Source organism: Spinacia oleracea, chromosome 5 (genome assembly GCF_020520425.1).
Source record: "Spinacia oleracea cultivar Varoflay chromosome 5, BTI_SOV_V1, whole genome shotgun sequence".
Taxonomy (NCBI): Eukaryota; Viridiplantae; Streptophyta; class Magnoliopsida; order Caryophyllales; family Amaranthaceae; genus Spinacia; species Spinacia oleracea.
In genome coordinates, this window is record NC_079491.1 from 19663633 (window position 1) to 19687058 (window position 23426).

The window sequence follows — 23426 nt, forward strand, 5'->3', positions numbered from 1 at the left end:
CCCACAATGTGGGAAGGAAGAAGAAACATCATTGCACATCCTTCGCGACTGTACAACAGCAACTGAAGTTTGGAGTACGGTAGGAGGACCTGCTAATGCCCCTAGCTTTCGTACGGCATCGACTATCAAACAATGGCTCTTTAATAATCTCAACTATTCACCTCAACAACATTATGACAAGCAAATATGGCCTACATATTTTGCAATTACAATATGGTGGATATGGAATTGGAGGAATTATGTAGTATTTGATAGGAGTAATGATATACCAATTAATGTTGGTAGATTCCTACTTACCAGGTTTGAGGAAGCATGGAAGGCCCGTAATAATGATACACTGAGAATTGGAGTAAGCTCACTTCCACGACATCAGGTAATGATTAAATGGAGATTTCCCCCACAAGGTTGGTTAGCATTGAATACAGACGGATCGGCTCGTGGCAGTCCTGGCCCTGCGGGTGGAGGTGGTATAATCAGAGACCATATGGGAGCTTTACAATATGCATTTTCGGCGAATTTTGGGTCATGTGTTGCTTTCCGGGCTGAAGTCAAAGCACTAGAAATTGGGCTTGACATTGCTATTCGTATGGGAACAAAGAAGCTTATGATACAAGTTGATAATCAAGCTATTGTTGCTGCAATAAGTAGCACAGACCCGTATGGAGGAGACTGTGTGCACCTAATTCAGAGTTGCAGGAGCATGATCAAAGACACAAATTGGGAGGTTTATTTCTTTCATGTGTATCGGGAAGGGAACAAAGCAGCTGATTGGTTAGCAAAAGTTGGAGTCACACAAGCAACGAAGATACAAATAATTCAAGTTCCACCGTTGGAGCTTGGGAAGATACTTCATGACGATCTAGTTGGAGTGGCTTGGCCACGTTTAATTTCTAGTACTTAGTTTTTTGTTTTGTTGGGGCTTGCCCCTCATTTGCATCAAAAAAAAAACATACTATATGTTGGTAACTAAGCTAGAGCTGGTCGAATAAGAGTTAATGTTGGGCCATAATATTGAAAATGCTTCCTATGACTACTTGAACTATATGTTTGAACTCTATAAATATTAATGACGTAAAGTGTAATTTTCGAGGGAAAAGCCCGTAAGGGTTTGGAAAATGTTGCTCTTCTAAATGTTGTTCTATTGGTGCACTTTAGTGGAGACCCGGTAGGCTTCTAGTAGGTTTCTATTATTCTGTTAAACTTTATGCTTAGTCTTCCTCCTTATTCTATTCGTACGAGGTCGCGGATACCCATAGTCAATTAGTGAGGGGTGTGCACACTAGGGACATTCTGTGCTCATCTTACTTTGGCCATTTTCAAGGGTTACGCGTGACCTTTAGCGTTCTATTTCCCTCGCTTAATTAATATTGATCTTATGTGATAAGTTTAATAATAGAATTATTAAATTGACACTTGTTGTTCATTTACTTATTTTATATACTTAAAACATTTTCAAACTAAAATTATTTATTTTACGGGATGGAGTTGGAATTACTCAATGTTTCTGATTTTTGGAATTTCGTCTCTCTTGTCTGAGGAGACGGTTAGAATAACCACCTACTCAAGAGATATTTCTATATCAGTTTAAGTTGGATTTCGTTATTTATTTTATGGGAATTGGTTGTAATATTTTATGGGCCACCTTTCAGACCACTTAGTTAATTTGACTTTAATGGTTTTAATTTTTTTATTGCTTTGTATTTATTTTCTATGGAGAATAAATGTAGCAGTGACACTCCCAAGGTTTGGACGATGGTTTTATGAAATAAAAACAGGGTTTTTTATTATATAAAAGGGAAAAATTTGGAGTGTTACATTTGGTGCCTAAGCCTACGAGGGTTAATATTGTTAAGGATTTTTTCAAAATTACCACCTTATACAAGAAAAGAGGCATTTAGTGACGGAAAAATCAGTCGCTAAACATCAAAATTCAGTCGCAAAACGTCTTTAGCGACTGATTTGTGACTGATTTGATCCGCCGCTAAAGACCTGGTCGCAAAATTTTAACTGTCTCAATTTTGCGACCGAAAATATTATCAGTCACCATATGGTAACCACTAAATCTGTGTTTATTTGATGACTGATTAGTAATCATCGCTATTTTGTGACCGAATTTTCTAGTTACTACGTAGCGACCGACACTTTATTAGTGCCTAACTTGTGATGGTTATTTCGCGACAATGTAGTGACCGTATTAAGCAGTCACAAATTAACGACCACCAATTTCGCGGCAATTTAGTGACCGTATCATGTGGTCATAAATTAACAACCAACAGTATCGTGACAATTTAGTAACTGTATCATATAGTGACAAATTAACAACAAACGTTTAAGCAGTCGCTAAACTGGTACTAATTGGTACTGGCTAATTCCGTCGTAGTTTAGTGACTAAGTGATTTTAGTCGCTAAATTGATACTAAATGTATTAGTTCCTATGTGGCAACTAAAAAAGTCAGTTGCAAATTAGCCACTTTCTTAATTTATTGGTGACGAAGAATTTTTAAGATAATAATATTTGCAATATATATTACTCTATATATACCCAACGAGTTATTTTTTGTTGTAAAAAAATCATTGTATTAAACTCAAAGAAAATGCCTTTTGTACAAGCGGAAACAAACAAACACCTAGCGAACAACACTTTGAAAGCCATAAAGGTAATACAACTATTAGCAAAGTTAACCATAGTCAACTATGGTAAAAAAAAAATGCCTGAGCTCAAACAGAACAGATAAGGTCTTCAACTAAGGTCTTTAACTAAGGTCTTCAACTGCTGTGAAAACATATAAAGTCTTCAACAGCTACTATGAATTCCCCACTTCCCTGCAACTTTAATTTGGCTTACAGTCTCTATGGAGTTGCATCTCGGCTCTTGGCTAACTGAGTAAATTAAAAGCTGTTAGCATAGAGCTTCACATTCTCCTTAACAGGGCAGCTACTGTACTTGTGCTTAGATTGAATCAATTTAGGAAAGTAAATTGCCCACTCTTGGAGTTGTTTCTTCCGCCACCAGTTGCCTTCTTTTTTTAGCTGCAAAGTGCAAGAGTGGTTTCAGATTTCCTTGATAGAAAGAAATGCGAAAGTAAAAGAGGATCATCCGTATAAAAATATAAAATACATATATGACCTAGTTATCACTATGTAGTTACTAGAACTCTAACAAAAACATGCATCCCAATGAACATAACTTTCAATTCCAGGAACATCAGATATAAATGGCTTAGCAAGCAGAAAGAAAATACCTATAGCCTATGGCTGATGAAGCAGACAACAGGTCTCAGATCACATTTTTATAAATGTGAGTTCTTTTTGTAAATTTTCAAGGTCTAAGGTGAATCAAGTCAGCTACTGAGTGGATCATATATTGATGATGGCGCCAGAACTTAATAAACAAGCTGGAAATACAGATATGCCGCAATGCTCCACAACTGAAACCATGGAATATGCAAAGTTAATCCTATCTTAAACTGGCAGATATGCCGCAATGCTCCTACTTCTGAAACCTTTTAAATCTGTTTCCTTCAACTTTGATTATATATAAACTATCCTCTAAAGCCATATACAATATTTCGCCAGTCGCCACAACCTCTAGAACATTATCCCCCCCCCCCCCCCCCTCCGGATGTGGAAAATAACAAAAAATAAACCCTTTCCAAACATGGCTTGTAACCAAGGAAATACAGAACAAGGAATTTAAGCATCAGAAAGATTCACCAAGACAGCCCCTTATTGTTTTTTAAGGATAATGTTCCCAAAAACTTCATGTTTGTTAATAATGTCAGAATAGAACATAATCTGATTGGCATAAGGAAACTCAATTCATGGTTAGATTGAACATAATCTTGTCTAACAAGATGAGAAACAATCTACCTCATAAACAACATCATATTAAGAGAGAGCTAAATGAAATTAAGAAGCAAGAAGACTCTTCACCAACAGCAGCAGCAAAAAGAACAGACAATAGTTCAACAATTCACCAACCAAACAATAAAATGAAACGAACCCACTTCATTAGGGGAGTGTACGTGCCTAACACATGTGCTAAGCTAGTCACGGCATAGCACACCAGTGTAATGTTAATCAACAAAGCTCCGATTATTCGCTTAGCCAATTCGACATACATAACAACATTAATGTCTTGTAAGTTCCCTTATGAGCACAATACAGTTAAAATAAATGTTTGTAGGATTCTTTATGAGCGAGACACGACTCATTCATAGCTCACCTAAATATGTGTTCAAATAAACAATGAAGGACGCGTGATTTTATCATACATTTTGTTTTTCTTATAAAGCAGGCTTGCAACAATATTTTTAGAATTTAGAAGAAAGGCGCTTCTTAATTAGATTTAATTTTGATAGCAAGTTTACATTTTGAAGAGAGGATTATAACTGGAAAGAAGAACAGGGAACCTTTTCTGTCTCCTTCAGAAAACAATCAGGAATCGGAAAAATCAAGAATTGAGTTGTTCATTCCAATTTCCATGGTTGCTAGTGCTACGTTGAATTTATTAAATCTGCAAGCAGGTGTGAGTTTGAGGAAGCAAACCCAGGTTGGAATTGGATTCCCTTTATCATGTATCTCTCCATTACCAAAATTAACCAAGTTCAGAATTCCATTATCAAAATACAAGTTACAACCAAGAAAATCCAGCTCAATACACTACACCAACCTTATTAAACGAAATTTTTTAATTCTTCCCTACACGAACACACTATGACATTAACATGAAAATAAAAGGCATAAAAATCCACCATTCAAAACACAAAAAGTTCAAAACTTTACCAACAAAAAGCACAATAAAACAAAACCAGATCAATAACAACAAACCCAGATCCAAAAAACCAATACCCACTTAACAAAAGTGAAGAACAAATAAATCCCATATCATAAAAACAGCTAAATCAATTAAAATCAACAGATCTAGACCTAAAAAGTTTACAGACCTTGACCGAGGCGGCGCCATGAGGACGAAGATTGTCAGAGGCAGCAACAGCATAAGTCGATGAACAAGAAGAATCGAATCGGGGTTCGAGAAATCGAGGGCCTAGATTGCTTCCACCACCACCAGGTCTTAAGCTAATTGCGGTCTGGTCAGCCGGCCTAACAGCTAGCTACTCGAAACGCGAAACTGGGAGATAAAATTAAGGTTGGAAGAACGTCGGAAAATAAAAATCCAGACCATTATCATAAGACATGAATCACAATGTTTGCATCCAATAAACTTGATTAAGAAAACCGCACTTCAAATCTGAAAGAGAAAGGGAGAAGTTTCTTCTGGTTATGAAGAGAGAAAACAAAGGAGGAGAGAGAAACCTAAGAATGGTTTTGATTTTTGCTGAAACTATTTGGTTATGGCGCTCAAATTTACTGATTTGGTTATGGCGCTCAAGTTTTTGGTGTTTTGGTTGATGGCGCAAAATGAAAATTTCAGTCTCTCTCTAACTTTTTGTTTGGCGCTCACAGGAATAAGGTTTTTCCTTTTCTTTTTTCACTGTTTTTGCCCAACTATAACAGATAATATTATTTTAATGCTAGTATACCATTTTAATGGTATACCCAGTATAGATTTAGAAAACCTCCCATTTTGGTAAGAATATATTGGAGTATGCAGTTTTTAAGGGGTTTGACTTGTAAATTTAGTATTTAATTATTTGCTATTGTTACTTTATACTTTATAGTAATATTTTGTGTTAGCTATAGTCTTGATTTGACTCACAATACAAAACTTTGTTCAAACGAAATAAAGAACTTATATTGTTAGGAAAACTTAGTTAAAATGGAGAATGTGCAGTATAATTTGCAAGCAGTTATAGGGCGGCTACGAAAATGAAATCACAAATCAACAGAAGGATAACACACTTGTAGCCAAACCATCCTTGTTCCCAAAAGATGAAACATAAAATATAGACAACATGCCATCTAATGAAATTCTTAATGCAAATGTCCCTGTCATGAGTACGAAGAGCTTTGCAAAAATTCTGAAACCTTGTGAATTTGTGGCTGCTTTTTTATTCTTCTACATTCATAACTATTTCAAAAAACAAATCATGAATTAAAGGAATGATAATTAGCTTATGATTTACTTTATGTAGAATGCGCAATGTGAATGACCATGTTAATGCATATCAAGCACCAAGTAGACCTTTTCCTTCTAATTTTCACTACCACTTACTGCCAACTAGTAAACAGTAACAAAGGTTAAGATACATAAAATCAACAGCCAAAAATTAATACGGTTGATTGCCAATGGAAAAATATAAGTAAAGCCTAGAGCCCAAGGTAGAAAAGTACTCGAAATCCCCGGTCAGGTCTAATAGGACCAAAAAATTTAAAAATTCAAAAACTAATACAAAATTAAGAATTTGATGTTCTGACTCAATCTTAAACAAATGAAATATCTATCAGCAACCTGGTAAAGCTAAAAAAAAGTTTTAACAAAGAAAATACTGGGAGGAGGTGAAGTAGGTTCAGTTGGAAAGGAACACCATTAGTGTCTTTCTCTTCGCAATGTTTTTGTATAGTCACCTATGATGATCATTAAGACAGTGTTATGAATTGGAACTTAGTCTATATTTCCACGAGTTTCTCTTTATAAACCCAACTTGGAATATGATTACATTCCTTAAATCATGACCTATCAGTATCACTAGAGCTAACATATACTAAGAACAATATAATTTACCATAAAATTGACTACTAATCCATTACTCCAAATCCTCAAATATACCAAACTGTGACCACCATAAAAACCTGTAGGAAAACAATAAACGGAAAAATAAATGGAAAATTTATGGCATTGGTTGGATTTTCTTACTAGTCCTTTCTTATTACTCCATACAAGAGATTACATGATCGAACAGGTTACGAGACAAACAGTTTGTATGGCTTGAATAAACATCAGAGCATATTAGTTGGCGAAACTATTGACATATACCAAGACCAATCAACCTCCCAGTAATCATCTGGTATTCTGGTTGTATTACATGTAAAAGGTATTGTTCTTTTCAATTAGCCCCCTTATTATTCTTTCAGTTCTAATGTGATTGTCCACAAATTATCAATTTTTTCTAATAACTGAGAAATAAGATAAATGTTCTTAAACGTGTTTCACTTATCAAAAGAAAAGGCAATCAATAATAATCACTATTCCTTACTCGGATCCTTATGCAACCAATTGACCCAAATTCTCTAGAAGCAATACAATCTACAACTAAATCTAAAACCTATATAATTAAAGCATAATTATCTAATGAACACCTAAATAGTAAAACAGATGGATTTTTTTTTATTATACTAACATCAATTTGTGGAATAACAATGCCACGAATTAGGATTTCATTCAAATAACTAAAAAAATGGACAAAGAGAGAATACAAATTAGAAACAAATTGAACCTGTTGAGCAAGAGTAATTACAAATTTACAATCAACTACATAAACTCACAAAAAAGCGTCCCCTTCCTTAAATCGTTCTATCTTCACTTTAGAATTCTCCCCTTCCTTTAAAACTAGCATACAACAACTATCATTAAAACCCCAATAGCAAAAATTAAGAGCACTGAAATTTTACAATTCACTCTAATTAACATGCGTTGCAGGAAGGACATTCAAAAACTTACATTTAGTAGCGATAATCAGTCGAGATGTATTATTCGGCTCCGGAGTTGATGGAGCTCCGATTTGGTTTGAAATACTCATTAAACAAATTACCAATTAAACTTCAATTTCATATTTACATCAAGCTTTGCGAAACGCAAATTCAAAGAAGCATAAACGGATGAAATCAAAGGCGAGGAGAGAGAATTATGTATTTCTCCATGAGATTGAGCTGAGAATCAATTTGTTGACGAATAGATCAGAGCTCAATTACACGGCGGCATAAGTCGGTTAAGGGAAGAGGTTGAGGGTTTCGTGGGTCTAAAGCGGGATTATGAATTTGTTTAGTCTTTGAATATTTCAAAGTAGTGGGGATTGAAAGACACGTAATGTGAAACGTGTTATTTTTCGCAAATTTCGATCATTTTGGCAGCCGATATATATTTATATGTTTAAAAACGTCTATATTTGCATTAACATTAGTTACCGACCCTCTTTAAAAGCGCAAATTTGATGGTGCAGGCGTGTGCACCGTGCTCTAGGTGCACCGGAAACAAAAAGACATAAAAAACACATAAAACGCGCGTGTTTAATTCATTAAATTTCGGGAACAAAAGAACAATACCCTTGAACAAAAGAACATTAAAGGCTATGTTCTTTTCAGCTATGTTTTTCGCGTTTTTTATTCGATTTGTTTTCTTCTTGCGATATATATTCTTCTAGATTTTATGTTTTGAACTCAAAATGTGAAGAGGAGAGAGAAAGTATGAACTAGGTTTTCTAAAATGGTTCTTAGAGAGAGAAAGTATTGAAAATTCCCAAAAATTTGTTGATTTTTCTGCTTCAACATCAAATTAAATCGATTCTTCTTCTTCAAATCTGAATTTTGCAGCTGATAATCATACTTTGGGAGGTAATTTTTCAATTTTGAAATAATAAATTTTATGTTTTGATGATTTTGATTTTGTAATAATCGTGTGTTTGATGATTTTGATTATTTTGATGATTTTGTTTTTGTAATAATCGAGTTTTGATGGTTTTGATGATTTTAATGAATCAAATTATGTAACAACACGCTGATTTCGTTGAAATCGCTGATTTTGAAGATTTTGATTATGTAATTACGATCTTTTCCAGAAAAGAACAGTTTTACGTATTAAAAGAACATATTCTCGTATTAAAATAACAGTTTCTTTATGCTCGTATTAAAAGAACAGTTTCATTATAGTAGAAAAATAGACCATTTGCGTTTCATAATTTGTTCTTTCATTCTATTGTGTTCATCTTTTTTATTACTTTCAATTTCATTTGCGTTTCATAACTTGTTCTTTTTATTTTATTGTGTTATTTTTCTTCTTACTTTTTATTAATTTATCCTTTGTTCTTTTGATTGCGTTCTTTTTTTTGGTTTTATACATGTTAACCTATTATTTTTTCAGATATTATGAATAATGTGCTTGATAATTCATAACAGGATGATGAAAATGATGATTCCGAATCATATATTATTGTTGGACAAGGTACTTGACTTGTTCTTTTAGTCTCTCTATTTGTTCTTTTAGTCTTATAGTGTATCAGGAGAGAGAATATGTTATTTTCAATTTTGTACATTTTCTTTAGTTTTTTAACATTAGTGTTCTTTTCAGCTTTTGGTTAATGTTCTTTTCGTTTACTCTATTATGTTCTTTCTGTTTAGTTTCTTATGTTCTTTTTGTATTTTGTTTTTGTTTTTTGCGTTTTGGTGCAGGTGCACGTAGATCTACGTGCAGGCCCCTGCACCATCCGCGCGTTGCTTTAAAAGCGTCGAAGTACTTGGGTCCATATATGCCACATTTTTTTGTAGTGTATGTCAGTTATTGCCTCCTAAACTCCTCATAGTCTCGTAATCCTTCAAGTGTTATTTCACCGCAACCTGTTTCACCGCAACCTGATGGAATTTGTATATGGTCGAATGCACACCCAAAGGTCACAACTCCGGTAAATTCGGCCACAAATGGATCATATCCGTGGTTGATCTTATGCCGGCCTCCATCGGTAGCCCAATCTGATCCATCCCATATAGTAGCAATCAACGAACATGCATGGGCTTAGACGGGTAATCCCCAAACAACAAAATTTCATCTAAAATAAAAAAAGAAATTCGATTGATAGAGAACATATATGGTTCTGAACCTTCTGAAATCAAAACCCTAGAAACTGCATGCAGCTTGCCCCCTCTGGAAATTTCGAATGTGCACTCTTCGTGTGTTGCCGTGAACCATGGTACAAAAGGGCAAATAAAGCTTTTACAAATTGAGGAGTTTTTACAAATTGAGGAGAGAGAGAGAGAGAGAGAGAGAGAGAGAGAGAGAGAGAGAGAGAGAGAGAGAGAGTGTACCATAAATTTAGGTGGTTTTTGTTTTTACGTAAGTTCTGTTTGGGAAGTTATTAAATGGGAGTTTGTTTCTTCAATTTTTAAATTTTGTGATGGTTGTTTGGGAGTGTATAGAATTGATTCATTGGAGATTTGGAGGCCTCACATAAGCCAATGACTTTTTTATTATTATATAGAATAGGATATGTAAGAAAAAATGTAATCATGTGGGTATTGTTTATTTTGACTCGGCCAATATTTTAAAAATATCAAAAATGTATATTTTTTCCTAACATGTAACTAGATATGTTAACGCGACAAAATGTGCATTGGAAATTATACGAGCCCAAGGAAATGGAAAACTTTCAGGAACGTAACAAATGAAGTACAAGATTACATATATTTAACTTGTCGTGTCGTACGTGAATATATAGTTTGGTTAAATTCGTGTTTGTATTGATTTTATACGTACGTACAAGCACACTCATGTCTTATTTCAATCGAAAATGTATAGTCAATATTATCTTCGTAGTGGAATAGGGACCATAAGTTATTCAGTGTTTAATTAGTGACTGAAATTTAGTTGGTAATAAAATTGCGACTGGAATTTGTGACAGAACATTAACTGTAACTAATAAGTGACAGAAAATTAGCTAGTCCTTGTTTTGTGACTAACGCATTGCGACTGAAATCGTGTATGTCGCTATATGGGGATTGAAATTGTTTTATATCAAAATAGTGACTAAAAAGTATTTCTGTAACTATTTAGTGACTGAAATTTGTGACTGAAATTTTATTGGTAATTAAATAGTGACTAAAATTATTTCAGTAAATAATTAGTGACCAACGTGTGCTTGGTAGGTAATTTGTTACAGATTATTGTGACTGAATGATAATCCGAAGCTAAATAGGGACCGGAAATACTTCCGTACCAAAGTGGCGACTGACACTTGACCAGTAGTAATTTAGCAACCGATATTTGTACGGTTACAAAAATCCGTCGCTAAATGGTCATTTTCTTGTAGTTATAAAGTCCACTTTTTCAAACCCACCTTATAAAATTTTAATTAAAATTACCATCTTATAAAATAACAAATCTTCAAAGTTACCACCTGTTAACGGATTCTGTCAATTTTTTCGTTAACAAGTGGTAACTTTGAACAAGTACCCATTAACTCAAATCTAAAGATGAACAAAATAAACCCAATAAAACTACAAAAAAATTGACAAATAATACTAAATATTAACTCATAACTTTTATAATTTTATTTTTGATTTATTTTAGGAAAATTTAACAATATTAATCCCAACTATGGGTGGCCTTCCAAAAATAATCCCAATTAATGATAATCCCAGAATAATCCTAAGTATTTACTACCCCTTCTTTAAACAATCTACGTTAGCCGATTACCTTTAAAACAGGTTACCTAAAATCTTCCCTCCATCTTCCTTCATTAATTGCAAAACCTATCTCCTTTACTTCAATTTTCCAACTTACGTTCAATTGCCCTCCATGAAAATCTCTCGCCGGGTAATTTTTGTTTTCGTTCTCTGACACTTTGTTGATCGTCATCGTCCTTTTCGTGTAAGTTATTGAAGCTTGAGTCTCTCTCTCTCCTCAGTTTCCAATGTCTAGTCAATTTTGTATCTTCTCTTTGTGCATAAAGATTTGACGCAGAAGTAAAGGAACTGCTGCCTACTGGGTAATTGCGACCATCTGCTCTATATGTCCTGCAATGATGGTAAGTTTGTTAATGATAATTGTGGTTGATTAAGCATAATTGAAGAAATTAAGAAATTTATTGGAAATTTATTTGAGTTTAATTCGTTCATGTAAGTAAAGTTAGAATCTTTGTGATTGAAATGTTGAGGAATGTGAATTGTGATTAGGAATGTTGAATGACATGATTCATACGTAATTGTTTCGAAATATAAACATTAAAATCTGCCCTAATTTTTTATAATTTTCAATTAATCGTAGTTAATTTGTAATAAGTTTTTCATTGTTGTGGGTGATAAGTTTTCCTAATATTTTAGTCAGTGTTGTTAATTAACACTCTAATCTATTAACTCCGTATACAGGCGGCGGAAAAATTGGTCAGTTTGAAAATTTGGCATTCGGGTTCTTTTAGGAAGAAGAGTTCTGTGTTGGAATTTGTAGGAGGGGAGTATAAGACATTTGAAGTTGATACTGATGAAATGTGTTGGTGGTACTTGGCCGAGATAGTGGGAAAATGTGGTAAGGTATTGAAGGAGGCTGATCACGTATATTACATGAAACCTCGTTCCACGAGCTATGAAGAGGGATTGAAGAGGGTGTTCAAAGATGTTGATTGTAGGGTATTGATGGAGTATGCAAAGGAAATGAGGTGTGTAGATTGTTATGTGGTTCCTAGTGTTGAAGTACCTAGGTTTTTACAATTACTTGTAGTTGTGGTCCAACCAACTCCTCCTCCTGAAAAGAAACTGACTCCTAAAAGAGCCCCACAAAATAAAACAAATATAAAATCTTTTCCCTCCAAAAGTGCTCAACTTTCACAAAGTTTTACCCAAAACACTAAAACAACAACCTATTCTCATCCTCAGTCACACAAACTCTTTCACTATCTTTATCCCATTGTACAAGACATTTACAGCAGCTCCGGTGCCACACCTTTGGATGAGTTTTCTGCATTTGAAACCTTTGATGATTATGCAGCCTTGAATCATGATGAAGAAGGGGAAGCCTTGAATTTTGATGAGTTGAATCAGGTTTTTACAGAGCAAGAAGAAGAAACAAATACAACTTATGAACCTGACAATGAATATGATTCTGATGAGGAGTATGATGGAGATGAATACAGAGATGATGATATTGGTGATGAGTGGACAGGTGAGTTAGAAGGAAGTGGTGATTCATTGGCTGCTCAAGAAATTGAAGAGGTGTTGGTTGAAGATGTAATACATTCAGAAGGGGACACGGATGATGATGAGTATAAGGAATCACGGAAGAATATTCAATCTTGGAACGCCAATGTTTTGAAGATAGTTAGGCAACTTCAGAATGATGCTGATGATGGGAAGCTTTCAGGTCAGGCTGCACATCCACATCCACATCCACATCCACAACCACAACAAGGTACAATTCACCAATATGATGATTTCTGTAGTGAGTACGAGGAAAGTGATGATGAAATTCATACACCGGGGGAGAGTGAGGATGATGATTTCTTTGGTAAAAAGAGGAGATCTAAGACAATTGTAGTTAATGCTAGCACTGATTTCACTAAATTGAGGTGGACGGTTGGTATTAGATTTCGTAATAGAGTTGAATTTAGGGATTGTGTAGCTAGATATGCTATAGCACAAGGTAGGAATCTGACTTTTTCTGTTAGTGATAAAAATAGACAACAACGGTTAGGTGTGAGGTGCATCCCTGGTTGTCCATTTAGAATGTATGCAAGTTGGGAAAGTTCAAGGGCATGTTTTGTGGTGAAATATGTTGATCACCAACACACTTGCACTAGAAACATGAAGGCAAATCGACAGTTAAAAACTACTTGGCTAGCTAAACAATTTCTGGAAATCTTCAAATCTCGACCTCACTGGCCTGCTATTGAGATTTGTGAAACAGTGCGTAGAGCATACAAAGTTCTTGTGACTAGTGGGTGTGCTTACAAGGTTAAGTATCATGCTCATAGGTTGCTTCATGGCTCAATGAAGGAGCATTACGCTAAGGTGGGGAGGTACTTAGAAGCTCTTAAACAGTCGAATCCTAATAGTTACTTCAAACTTGAAACCGATCCTAAAACAAACCCCCCTATATTCCAGAGGTTGTTCTGTTGTTTTGATGGTGTGAAACGAGGGTGGACTAGTTGTAGGAAGGTTTTGTGTGTTGATGGTTGCTTTTTGAAGACATTTCTAGGTGGAATGCTTCTGTCTGCAGTTGGTCGGGATGCGAATGACCAAATGTACCCATTGGCTTGGGCTGTTGTAGAAGGTGAAAATAATGACTCTTGGCAATGGTTTGTTAGTCATTTGAAGATAGCATTAGGAGAAAATGATGGGGCAGGATGGACAATCATCTCAGATGAACATCAGGTACGAGATATATTTATTTTACTTTCCCCTTCAACTTTCTGTTCTACTTTCTGTTTTACTTTCTGTTTTTCTTTTCTTTTAATTTAAATTGTATGTTTTTATGTATAATAGCATATGTATTTATTTAATTAGTGGCTTTAAAAGGGAAGAGAAGTTGTCACTGTATGTTTGGTGTAAATATTTGCTTAGTCCTAATCTGTCCTCTCCTAAATTTGCTAAGTACTAAATCATGAAAGTGAACCTAAATGTGCAAAAGTACTTATGTGTATATATTTGTTAGGGGATTTTGAATGCAGTTGCACAAGAGTTGCCCGAATCAGAGCACCGACATTGTGCGAGACATATCTTTGCAAATTGGCATAAGAACATCAAGGGAGATGAAATGAAGTTGTTGTTCTGGAAATGTGCAAAGGCATATAATGAAGCTGACTACGATGATGCAATTGAAGAAATGGAGCAAGTTGATCCTGGGGCAGTCGTGTCGTTCAACTCGTACCAGCCCAAACTATTCTGCAGGGCCTTTGTCAAGTCTGACACCAAGTGCGATGTTATAGTCAGCAACATGGCTGAAACTTGGAATGGATACATCATTAAGGCTAGAAACAAGCATCTGATATACATGCTTGAAGACATTAGATCAGCTATAATGCAACGAATGGTTTTGAAGAAGCAAGAAGGTGAAAAGAGAGCATCAGCCATATGTCCAAGGGTTCAACAAAAATTAGAGAAGGAAAAAGAACATGCAGCAAATTGTATGGTTCTTCCCGCGGGGCCGAATTTATTCCAAGTGAGCTACTATATGGATACATTGTCTGTTGACTTGGATGCCAAAAGTTGTACCTGTAAGAAGTGGGATTTGAGTGGTGTACCATGTCGTCATGCGGTGGCAGCCATATTTTATTTGCGTAATAATGCTGAAGACTATGTTCATGATTGGTATAAGAGGAACACATATCTGAACATATATAGTGGAACAATTAATCCATGTATCGGAGAAAGGCATTGGCCAAAGGTTGAGTTGCCTCTTGATCCACCACCGATCAAAATTGGGCCTGGGAGACCGAGGAGGAATAGAAGAAGGGGGCCTCATGAAGATCCTAAAAAATCAGGAAAGTTGACAAAACATGGAGTGCAAATGAGTTGTAGTGTCTGCAAGTCTCTGAACCACAACAAGAGGAGGTGTCCTGATAAGGACAAGGTTGTTGAACCCTCTGCAAAAAGACCGAGAGGCAGACCTAGGAAAAATGGGGAAGCAAGCGACGGTGCAACAACAACAGTAGCAACAACTGCAACAGCAACAGTAGCAACAACTACAACAGCAACAAACACAACAGCAGCAGTGGCAACTACAACAGCAGCAACTTGTAGTAGAGCATCTGCAAATACTGCTCATCATGATGCGACAGCAGAACCAACAAGAACATGTAGAGGAGGGAGGGTAATTAGAGGTGGAAGAGGAAGTAGAGGAGGAGGTGGAAGAGGAAGTAGAGGAGGAAGAGGAGGGGGAGGAGGAAGAGGCAGTAGAGGAGGGGGAGGAGGGAAAGGAAGTAGAGGAGGAAACTCGGGGAGAGGAAGAACCATCGGTGTCGGAGTCATAGTTGACAATGATGGAAATTCCTTAATTGACGGCTGCTCCCAAACTTCTTGGTTTGCAACAACACCACCATTGTGAACTCAGCTCTCATGTTCACTTAATCTATTAGTATCTTGACTTTTGTAAGCTAGTCGCATATTTGATCGTATCTTTTGTAAGTCGTACCTTGACTTAATTAACTATGAGGTGATATTTTGGTATCAACACAAAAAATTCACAATTTCGTACAAAGTATTCTGTATTAGTTATGATACATAGGGGGCCTCTACTCTAGCTCCAGTACCCTTCTTATCACAATTAGGCCTATTGGGGTGCGCGTATTTTGCACTGTGAGCAACTCGTGTCTCGCTATGTCATCCAGAAAACGGCCTTGAATGTGCCTGTTTGGTAGAATAGTAGTTATAGGTAATTTGAGAATATACTATCTGTTTATTTTTATTTTTATTTTTTTTTTTTGATAAGGAAAGAAAACCAGGTAATGCCTACTTAAGAAGCACAACCTAAATCATCACAACGGATGATATACAAGCTTCGGAGGATCAATTATAAAGAAATGAGAGCATCATGAAACACCTAGATCTAGTTCCGCCGCGACACCAAACGCCTCTCCCTAGACCCGACCGAAGACATCTTCACGTAGTCCTTCACAGGGGGCAAGACAAACTAAACTGCACCAAAAGAAATTACTCCCACATCTGTCCTAAAACAAAGCTCCGAGGCCAAGACCAGCACAATTAACACTATTGAACTACACCTAAAAGGAACCCAATCTAACTAAAACTAAATATAAACATATACAAGTATAATTACAAGGAAAAAGAAAGAAAAATTGAATCCCAAACTACAACTCAAAGACAAAGAGAGATCAAATTCGATTCTCAAGAAAAGGAACTCAATAACCAAATATGAACATGGACTGTGAAGGAGTCCATTGGGGGGCAGAGCTTGATGCAACGAGGATGGTGGGCGTGGATAGCGGACCACCTTGTATGACGCCTTTCGAGGACTAACAACTTGCTAAAACGGATTCGAAATATCGGGCTCCAAGATCTTAGGCTCAAGCCGGCTGAGGCACCTAAGATCACCGGGCTGAAAGAGTGACATGGTTTGCTAACCAAAGAGAAAGGAGATATGGACCATTAATGGTTGTACTTGAGAATTCCGACAAAAGACTGAATTCATGAGAAAAATCTCATGAATCAAGCTAATTTGCGGAAGAAAGTCTAGGTTGGGGTTTGATTTGATTTGGGTTTGCTATTGGGGATGGCGGCTGGCTTAAAACTTTTGATTAGGGTTTGTGTTTGCTAAAAGAAAATGGGCTAAAGTTTTCTCTCTCTCTTGACTTCTGATAGTCCACAAGGCTGAATATACTATATGTTTGAATATGTGGTGTTCCGGTGTTGTAAAGATGGAAACAATGGGCTTCGAATGAAGGCCCTTTTGTATGTGTTGAAGATCTTGCTTGTTTGAATGAGTGGAGTCCGAATTCACCTGCACAAGAGCAAAGTCACTAGCCTCGGGGGTGTTTCCGAGGAAAGCCCCTCCGATGCCTAAGTAAGAATGATGCTCGGATTCTAGAGAGAAGTTCTCTAGAAGAGTAGTCTTAAGGCGGTAAATTGGACGTACCTTGAGGTGTGAGCCTTGGCGGCCTATTTATAGTGTTTGCATAATAAATGCCCATAGGTCATTTATTGCTTTTGGGCCTTGGGCCTTGATGGATGGCTGACTAGCCATTGGTGGGTTTGATGCTGTTTGTTTAGAGCCATTGGGCTTTGGACTTAGTGGCCCAATTGAGAGTCAATTGGGAGCCCAAACAACATGCCCCCCAGACCCGGTCCATTTAGAATTAGATGGGTGGGTTTCCAGCTGTCAGAAGTCCGAAAGTTCCCTCTCTTTTTTGAAAAGGGATGATTTGCATTGATGACAAGTGTTGGGAGTTGTACTGTGTCGTGGAGATCGTGGGTTGAGGAAGTTGATGCGCCCTTTTCTTTTCTATAAATACTGGGTGCTTTGCTCTTTTTGAACTTTGTATTCCTTCTTTCAAACCCATTCTCTCTCTAAATTCCGGCGATCGCAGTGCAATTTGCTTCTTCAGATCTACGAAATTCGGCCAACTTTAGACTTCGGGAACTTGTGTTGTTCGCTTTATCGGCGAATTCCGCTTCGGAAAAAGGTAATTTGTTTCTGAGTTCTCCTTTTTTCTTCGTTCTTCCTTCTACCCCTCAATCTAAACCCTAGATCGAGATTTCGCGACCATGGCAAAGAATAGGGGCAAAAGCAAGTTCGTCGTTGGCTCCTCTAGTGAGAGAGAGAACGTGCCTTCGGGGAGGTTACCGAAAACTTCGAGGAGTCGGCCTTCGGCGAGGCCGTTGGAGAAGAGTTTGATTGGTTGGGATGCTTCCGAAGATGAACGCGCAACCTCTGGTGAGAGAGCTGGCTTTTCGGGTGCTCGTCGTCGTTACCCCGAGTTTCCAGTTCATTGGACGGAAGCTGATCCGAAGGGCAAGTATGCCTCAATTTTGCACGAGACCACGCAGATCGACGGTCCGTTGGAGAAATCGGTCAGCGGTGACTGGTTGGTGGAAGCGAAGTTAGGGAATTATCATCGGAAGGCCGAGGAGCTATACGGAATTCAGCATGCCTTGGGGTACTGGTGCGAGCTTCCTGAACAAGAGCGTCCTCGGGTGACTCATCCACCGAGGGGGTTCATTTCCGTGTATACTCACCATTTGGAGAATGGTCTCCGCTTTCCTTTGGATCCGTTCGTATCCGAGCTTTTGGTGTCGTACAACATTAGTTTGGCCCAGCTCACACCCAAATCTATGAGGCACATAATCGGATTTAGATGGGTGTGTGACTTCGTCAATTTCCCTTGCTCTGTCGCTATTTTTCGGGATCTTCACGATCTGGTTCTCAACCATGCTTCCAAGGGTGATGGGTATGGTTGGTGGACCATTGTCAACAAGAAGTCCCGAAAGAGGGGGGATCCGAACTACATCACGGCGTACCCCTACCTTAGCTCTGACCACAATTGGAAGACGGAGTGGTTGCTCGTCCGTGTGCCGACGGATCCGAAGCATCCCAACTTTTATCGTCCTCCGAAGTGGTTCGTGGCTCCTGATCCTGATATGAGGGGTGTGGCAGCTCCAGATCGGAACCATCGCCACTATGTGGACCTCCTCCGGTGGTTCTTGGCTCAAGAGGATAACCATCGACTGCCGTCTAGCTGGCTCCCGAATCTCAATTACATTTTGAGGGAGGACATTCTTGCTGTTGCCGGTCTCAGCAGGATTTTTGACAGGGGTAGGTGTCTTTCGGCTGAGACCGTTTTTTCAGTGAGTTTGTCCTCTTTCCTGCTTCGTTTTGCTGACATGTTTTGTGCTTTGTTTTTGCAGAGTACGGCTTTAGCTGCATTGATCCTAAGAAGTTGGGCATTTCTTTGGATTTGAAGACTATTCACGACCCGGCTCCCGAGTACAAGTTCGGAAAAGATAACCCTCGTAATCCTCGTCTGAAGGATTACGTGTTGTCTCCTTCGGGGGTTGCTCGGATATCCGAAGTTCGAGCTGATCCGTGGGATTCCGCCTCCTCTGTTGAAGCTGTTCCTGTGAAGGTTGTGCTTCCTGAGTTGAAGACAACTTCGGACCCGGTGAGTGTTCATTTATAGGCTCGATTTTCTGTTTGTCTTCTTCTTTTCGGTTGGCCGTCGGCTAATCGTCTTGGTCCTGGACCATCTTTTTAGGGTCCTGGGACTGACGCTGTGCCGCGTGCCGTTCCTTCGGTTTCATCTCCGGCTCGGATAGATATCTCTTTATCTAGGAACCGGGTATTTCCCGCTTTTTTCTCTATTTCTTCCTTTTTCTTCTTTTATATTCGTTGACCCTTGGTCTCCCCTTTTTAGGATCAACGCAAAAGGAAGGGTAGCACTCTTTTGAGGCCTTCCACGCATCCGAAGAAAGCGAAGGCTTCTCAGTCCTCGGAGAGGGTATTTGTTCTGACTTGGAGTTTTTTGTAGTTCATTTCTCCCTTTTTCGGAAACTAATCTTTGAACGCTTGCTATGTAGGAAGCGGTTTCGGAAGTCATGCCTCCTCCTAAGAATCTTCTTCACTTCATGCCCTTGCCAGGGCAGAAGTTAAAGAGTGTGGTGGTTGCTGAACCGCCGCCCGTGGATCAGCCGCTGATCGAGGAAGATATCATCCCCTCTCCACTGAAACCATCTGCTGCTTTGGGGATCGAAATCCAGGATATCACCGAGGTGATGGAGGCGATTGAAGCCGATTTTGTTCCTGGTTCGGATGTCCCTGAGGTAGCTGGGGAGAAGAAGGAGTCTGCTGATCTTCCCTTCAAGAGAGAGAAGAGTCCAGACAAGGAGATGATAGATCTCTCGGGCCCCAAAGCTGCGGTCCCCGAGGTTCAGAAGGAGGTTCCCTCTGCTGGAGAGGAGGAGCAGCCCGAGCAAGGTTTGACGAGGAAGAGGCGCCACTCAACTTTGGGTTCTACTTCTACCTCGGCCCTGGATAGGCTGATCCATGCTGATCCCTGTTCGGATGTTCCGCTAAAACGGATCCCCGAAGAAGTAAGGGAGGCGATGGCTCGATATGCCAGGGCTCCGATTTTGGGAGAGGACCCCTTGGCTCACGTGGGATCCTTGGTGGGCCCCGAGGCTGCTCGGGAGAATCTGCTTCGTGCTAACCCGCAGTGGAGGGTTCCTGGGGCCGAAGAGAGGAATCCGGCTATGATGGCCCAGTACTATCTGAACGAGGTAATTTGCTAGATTTTTCTCTTTGAGTTGTGTTTTTGTTTTATGTTTTTCCTATTTTGCTCATCTTTCTCTCGTTCCCAGGCTGTTTTCTGGTCCTCGTTCGCTTCCGAGTGTAGCTCGGTTGAGGAGAAACAATTGAGGAAATATCGTGAGGCTTATGCTCGTGATATTCCCATTTTGGACCAGAAGGCTGGGCAACTCCTCTCCGAGCTTACGGAAGTCAAGCAGCTATACCTTCTGTATAGTCGCGAGGCTAGAGAGTCTGCTGAGAAGATTGGGGCCGAGGTTGGCCAGCTCATCTTCCGAGTTGAAGAGGATGCTGAGAAGATCGCTTCCTTTGCTGAGGAAAAGAAGGATATGGCCGCTAAGTTCGCTAGCGAACTTGAGGAAAAAGATAGACTCTTCCAGGAGATGAAGTCTAAATTTGAAGCGGCCGACAAGGAGCATAAAGAGGCGGAGTTAAGGCTCCACCATTTTGTCCAGCATCGGGAGCTGATCCAGCAGCAAGCTGATAAGGTGCCTGTCCTTCGGCTGAAGCTTCGGGAAAAGGATGACTATATTCGGAAGCTGGAGCAGGAGCGAGTCGACCTCTACACTGCTGATCAGTGTAGAGAGCAGTACTGGAACGGCATCCTGGGTGCTCGGCGCATGTTTGCGAAGCACATGCCTCACTTCCCTTGGAACGAGAAAGTTCCCCTATGGATGCAGGCCGAGGACCACTTGGTGGAATGCCAAGCTGATCGAGATGAAGCTGAAGCTGAACGCCAAGCTGCTCTTGCAGAGGCTCGGGCCCAGAAGGCAACTTCCGAGGGTGATACTACTGCTGGGGGTTCTTCGAAGGATGCTCCCCTAGGGGCCGCTCCTGAGACTCCCAAGAGTTAGGGATTCGGGCAGTCGTCTTCTTCAGAGTCGGTCGGTTCCAGTTGAGGACTTCCGAATATGTGCTTGCTTTTCCCCCTTTTGCCTCGGCGCTGCGTTGTACTCATTTCTTTTTGTTTTCTTTAGTACTTCGGTAGGCCGGTATTGTCTGTTGATGGCTGCCGATTTTAACTGTTTCATTTTGTTTTCAATTTTTGAGGTTTTCAATGTATTTGTACTCTCCCCAAATATTGAATAAAAAATGAATGTTTGTTACTTGGCTGCTTCTTTTCAACTTGTTCTTTCGCAATTTTAGGTCTTTAAATCCGTAGATTTCTCGAGCTCCTCTTTCTGTAGACTTGCTAAAAACCTTTTGATCTTGCGAGCTCTTTAAATCCGTAGATCTGTTAAGAGACTTTTTAACTTTTGCGAGTTCTTCAAATCCGTAGATCTGCTAAGAGACTCTTTGACTTTGTGAGTTCTTCAAATCCTTAGATCTGCTAAGAGACTCTTTAGTTTTGCGAGTTCTTCAAATCCGTAGATCTGCTAAGAGACTCTTTAGTTTTGCGAGTTCTTCAAATCCGTAGATCTGCTAAGAGACTCTTTAGTTTTGAGAGTTCTTCAAATCCGTAGATCTGCTAAGAGACTCTTTAGTTTTGCGAGTTCTTCAAATCCGTAGATCTGCTAAGAGACTCTTTAGTTTCCAGACTCTTCAAATCCGTCGATCTGCTCAGAGGTTTGGATTGTTCTTCCGATCTCTTGTGGTTCGGAAACCTGGGCAAGAGATCGCTAGTCTGCCTCTTTAGTTATGCCTTCGGCGATCCGTGGATCTGAGCCGGAGTTTTATAACTTGATTCGAGCGACTGTTTGTTGCGAACAAATTTTATTAGGGTACCGCGAATCCGAGGATTCTGGACGATTCCCTGAAGTGTATGATTTGGTCATTTCTTGCATTTTATCAAGGAATGGGCAAAGTCAATCCTGTTTTTAGTCTCGGATTGATCAGATCCGAGGCTGCATGTATATATAAAGGGACAATAAATATAGAGATAAGTTTAATGAAACTCATGGTGCCAATGGCTTTCCTCTTCTCATTAAACAACTTACTTGGTTTTCAGACAGAGATCATACAAAATATTTCTTGAGAACATCGGTATTCCAATGGTTCTTCAAAATTGTTCCATCTAACTGTTTCAGCATATACGTGCCTGGCCTTTTTTCGGAATGGATGATGTATGGTCCTTCCCAAGTGGCTGAGAGTTTGCCATGGATCCGTCCTTTCTGAACCGAGGCGGCGTTTCTGAGTACTAGATCACCGACTTTTAGGGGTCTGGCGTTGACTCTTCGGTTGTAATGCTTGTTGACCCTCTGCAAATAGGCTGCGTTGAGTGTCCTTGCGTCGTTCCGAGCTTCGTCCAGTAGATCGAGAGCTTCGGATAGAAGTTGGTTGTTGCTTTCTCCTTGGAGCCCATCATACCTGTTGTATGCCTGGATCCTCAGGCTTTCTGTTCCGATTTCCACAGGGATTACAGCTTCGGATCCGTATACAAGGTGGAACGGTGTTTGTCCGGTAGCTTCTTTCTCAGTGGTCCGAAGGGACCATAGCGTTCCGGGTAGCTCTTCTAACCATTTGTTTTTGTCATCCTCGACTCTTTTCTTGAGTGCGTTGAGGATGAGTTTGTTAGCAGCTTCGGCTTGCCCGTTGCTTTGTGGGTGACAGACTGCCGAGTACGCTAGGTGTATGCCGAACTGTTTGCACCACTTTTGCAACGGGGTGTTGTCGAACTGTTTCCCGTGGTCGAAGACCATCAGTCTTGGTATGCCGAACCTTGTGATGATGTTCTGCCATATGAACTTGCGGACCTGAGGTTCGGTGATGGAGGAGACAGCTTCGGCTTCGATCCATTTGCTAAAATAGTCGACTCCCACAATCAACCACTTCTTCTGGTTCGTCGCTGAGGGGAAGGGACCAATGATGTCTAACCCCCACTGTGCGAATGGTAAGGGATACAGTGTTGATTGTAGGGTTTGAGCTGGTTGATGGATGGCTGGTGCGAACTTTTGGCATTTCTCGCATTTCCTTGCCATCTGCTTTGCCTCGGAAACCATAGTGGGCCACCAGTACCCAGCCCGAAGGGCTTTATGTGCCAATGTCCTACCTCCAATGTGGTTTCCGCATA

General features: G+C 39.3%; 1 long non-coding RNA gene across 1 annotated transcript; it reads right to left on the bottom strand.

Annotated features, from left to right (window-relative positions):
• Positions 1–2546: 2546 nt before the first annotated feature.
• Positions 2547–7889, bottom strand: LOC130462121 (uncharacterized). The gene is made up of 4 exons (XR_008922263.1): positions 7622–7889; positions 4947–5131; positions 3243–3428; positions 2547–3030 (listed from the first exon to the last, which is right to left on the bottom strand). It is a non-coding gene; the product is annotated as an uncharacterized lncRNA (long non-coding RNA).
• Positions 7890–23426: the final 15537 nt, after the last annotated feature.